A 4,384-nucleotide genomic window follows, 5' to 3' on the forward strand; every position below is an offset into this window, starting at 1 on the left:
AAATGCCTTGTTGAATGCTTTACAATTACCTTCTGCTGTTGCTATTATTAAATGCCAAGCTCACCAGAAACCTTATGATGATGTTACACATGAGAATGCTCTGGCAAATTCTGCTGCCAAAGCTGTGGCTATTTCCACTCCTCAGGCTACACCTGTGTTTTTGTCTGTTCCAACTGACCAGTTTCCATTGGAAAGTCTTCACGACATTGCCCTCCACCAAGATCAGGCTCCAGAACCAGAGAAACATACATGGAGACTGGCTGGGTGTTTGTTACACCCTGACCATTTGTGGCGCTCCCTGGATGGTTGCCTGGTTGCGAAGGGTGGTGTGGCAGGGCACTGTCTGTGCCTGCCACTTTAAGGTCCTGGAGCTGGCAGCTGCCAGGTGCCTAATGAGGGCAGCCATTTTAGGTTCAGGGCTGCCCATATAAACAAGGCAGTTTGGTTGCTGGAGGTCAGGTAATAACATTGCCTGGTCAGAAGGCTACTGAGATCTTTTAGAGGTAAGGGAGGAGCTGTAGGGGATGGTAAGGAGGCTCCTGGTCTTGTGTATGACCTAAAACTACACCCTGCTGGGAGTGGGTGGCCTGGTGGGGCTCCCAGTGGTGCAGGAGCCCCTAGGAAATGCCAGGCCAGTTACCACCCCATTGAAAGGAGGGTCAGGGTGCCTTAACTCCTAGCCCTCACCTTCAGATAGGTTACATTCCATCAGAGGTAGTTGTTATGGTGTGAGCCCCAAGAAGGAGAGTGGGAAGTTGGAGGCCAGGTATGGCTGAGGCTGCCTGAGCCCTGTGGGGGTTCAAGACCCCAAGGGGGAGAGTAGGGGCTAGGCATGGCTATGACCACCTGAGCCCCCCTGAGGAGGGAAGCCCCAAGACCCTGAGTAGAGGGGGTGTTATGAACAGCAAGAAGCTCCAGTGTGAGATGGAACCTAGTGGGGGGAGAACAGGGGCTCAGCTGGAAGGCAAAAGCTGAGTCCTGACCCCAGTAAGTCCTCCACTGTCTCCCCTGTGAGACCCTGAGGCACCAGTCATGGTGTGAAGTACTCCAGCTCCCCACGTCTGTGAAGGAGGACCCAGAGAGGGGAACCCCACGGAAAGAGCAAGGGTCATACTTTGAGGCCAGACAGAGCTTCCCCCGACTGGCACAGGAGGGGGCCAGGACCAGGAAGGTCAGAAGGGCTAGGGGGCCCACCAAGGGGGACACCCAAGAGCCAGAGGCCTGGGGTCCTGACTGGCCTGGGGTTGGTCAGGGATACAGGAGCTGAAGGTCCCAGTGAGGGGACCACACCTGAAGGGGAACTGGTTGCAGGGAGATATGTGGCCCGGTATGATGGCGGCAGAGTCTGCCTGAAGAGAGGAACCCAGGTGGGGTCCTACGGTAGGATTCTGGGGCCCATTGTGTGGGACTGGCATGTATGAGAACATCATGATGTCATCTGCGAGGCTTGGGCAGGAAGGAATGGAGCCACAGATAGTGCCCCCTAGCATCGGGGCAGAAAATAGGCAGCCTCCCGCTTAATTAACACCTCTATTAATTAATTAAGATCAAGGCGTGGTGGGAGAGAAGGCAGGTGTTTAGCCCAAGAACAGGTGGGGCGGGCCACTGTTGTACTGGCCTTGAGCAGGCCCCTGTTACAGGTGGGAAAAATAACCAGCAAGGCTAAAGTGTTAGACTTCAGAAGGGCCAATTTTAGTAAGCTTAGAAGACTAGTTAGTGAGGTGGCTGAACTCAAGAGCATTGAGCAAATGGGGGTTGGCAGTTTCTTAAGGGAGTGATCCTTGGGGCACAAAAGGAGACTATCCCATTTCACAGGGAAGGGGGCCAGCAGACAAAAAAAATCCTTGGCTGAACAGTGAACTTCAGAAAAGACTAGGGGCAAAGGGAGAGACTTACAGGCAGTAGAAGCAAGGGGCAGCCACCAAGGAGTAATATATCTCCCTGGCGCGCTATTCCAGGGAATCAGTTAGGCAGGCCAAGGCAGAACTGGAGCTTAGGCTGGCTACAATCAAGGACAATAAAAAGTCCTTCTACAGATAGGTCAAAAGGAGCAAAAGGAAGACACAGAGTAGCATACGGCCCCTACAGGACAAATCAGGACAGTTGGTGACAGACAAAAGGGGAAAAAATGGAGCTCTTCAATAAGTTCTTTGCTTCAGTATTCCTAAGTATTGGCCAAGAGAATTCGCCCAACTTGAACATAGATAGATGTTTGGGAGGCACTAGACCACCAACAGCTAGAGGCAATTTAGTGAAGGAGCACTTGGAGGGGCTTGATGGGTACAAGTCAGCAGGCCCGGACTTCCATCCATGGGTGCTGAAGGAATTGGCCAGTGTCATAGTTGAGCTGTTGGCATGGCTGTTTGAGCACTCATGGTGCTCTAGCCAGGTCCCCGATGACTGGAAAAGGGCCAATGTGGTGTCCATTTTAAAGAAGGGGGGAGGGATGAGCCGGGTAACTTTAGCCCAGTCAGTCTTGCCTTTATCCTTGGGAAAACACTGGAAAAAATCATTAATGAGCGCATTTGTGAAGGCCCAGCACGGCAAATGATGCTGAAGGGAAACCAGCATGGGTTCGTCATTGGTAGATCCTGCCTGACAAACCTTATAGCCTTTTATGACCAGGTCACACACTGCCTAGAGGCAGGAGCCAAGGCAGATGTCATCTACCTGGACTTTTAGAAGGCCTTTGACACAGTTTCGCATTCTATTCTCATAAGGAAGCTAGAAAGCTGTGGAGTGGATGGCCAACTGGTTCAGGGTCCTCACCCAGAGAGTGGTGGTGGATGGGTCATTTTCAGCTTGGAAGGAGGTGGGCAGTGGTGTCCCGCAGGGTTCGGTCCTTGGACAGGTACTATCTAATATCTTCATCAGCAATTTGGACAAGGGTGTGGAGATCACCCTGTCCAAGTTCACAGATGACACCAAGTTATGGGGCAAAGTTAACACACCGGAGGGCAGGGAGCAGATACAGGCTGATCTGGACAGGTTGGATCAATGGGCAGAATGCAACAGGATGCAATTTAACAAAGACAAATGCAAGGTACTCCACCTGGGGAGGAGGAATCCCCAGCACACCTATAGGTTGCAGGATGGCCTCCACAGCAGCTCAAAGGGATCTGACCCCTCAGGTGATTCTGCTCCTACAGGGCCTGATGCTGAGAGTCCTGGTGAGGGGTCAAGTGCTCCCCCTGGGGCTCAACAGCTCTTGGTGCCTGACATGTACAGCTACTTCTCCTCGCAGTCAGACTGATTCTACCTCTGAGAATGGGTTGACAGAAGTCCTCCCTTAGGAGCTAGTGTCCCCCAATTCAGCTAAAGTGACCCCTCAATAGGGAGCATCCCCACCCTGGAGGCAGAACCTGTTCCTATTTCTTAAGATTCCCCCCTATGCTGGCTAGTCTGTTGAACACTGAGTTTCTAGACCAGAACAAGCATCACTGGAAGGTTGCACAGCATAGACATAGATGGTTCCCAGAAACTGAGACATTTGTGGTGTCCCCTAAGGCCACAGCAGCAGCGCTGCACTCCTATTCAGGTATGCAGCATCACAGTTTTTGCCTTAGCAAGCTTGCAGGTGATGTTGGGCACTTATTACGAGAAGCACCAGGTGGGGAGTTGTAGGCCCGGTCTTTCTCTGTCCTGCATGTTTGCTCCTCTCTGCTATTTCTCTCTCTGTTTTTTTGGCTTTGCTTGTCTCTGCTTCTACATCCTTCACACATGGCTGCCACATCCTTTAGTTCTCTTAATGCCAATGGCTGCAGAGACCCTGTGAAGTGGATGACACTCTTTGATTTCCTGCACAAGACAAGGCTGGACATCGCCTTTCTGCAGGAAACACACACCAATGCAGTTAACCAAGCCAACTGGCATGCTGTCTGGAAGGGCTGCAGTTTCTTGAGTCATGGCACCTCCTTCAGTGCAGGGGTTGCAATCCTCCTGTCACCACAGCTGACACCTGACTCAGTGGTAGCTCCAGAGGTGATCCTTGGCTGCCTCTTCACCATTCACATCTTGCTCACATAACATCGCCTCCTCCTTATTAACATCTATGTACCCACTGCTGGACTTTGAATGGAATACCTTCTTTGAGATCTTGACTTTTTTCACAGCACTGCTGATGGTGATGACCTTCTCCTCCTGGGCAGGGACTTTTATTGCACGGACGATGCGAAGCTTGACCAGAATGGGCCGGAGCACCATCTATCATAGTTTCATAGTTAGTAGGATCAGAAGGGACCTGAGCAGATCATCAAGTCCGACCCCCTGCCATGGCAGGAAGAATACTGGGGTCAAACGACCCCAGCAAAGTGATTGTCTAGACTTGTCTTAAAGATGCCCAGGGTAGGAGCCAGAACCATTTCACTTGGAAGTTGGTTCCAGA

The 4,384-nt window shown here is 51.7% G+C and overlaps 1 long non-coding RNA gene across 1 annotated transcript in view; it reads right to left on the bottom strand.

Annotated features, from left to right (window-relative positions):
- LOC109313222 overlaps positions 1-4,384 on the bottom strand; it is a 35,221-nt gene that overhangs the window by 16,657 nt on the left and 14,180 nt on the right. The window lies entirely within an intron of this gene.

The sequence above is a fragment of the Crocodylus porosus genome, unplaced genomic scaffold (genome assembly GCF_001723895.1).
Source record: "Crocodylus porosus isolate Cpor-Errol unplaced genomic scaffold, CroPor_comp1, whole genome shotgun sequence".
Classification (NCBI taxonomy): domain Eukaryota; kingdom Metazoa; phylum Chordata; order Crocodylia; family Crocodylidae; genus Crocodylus; species Crocodylus porosus.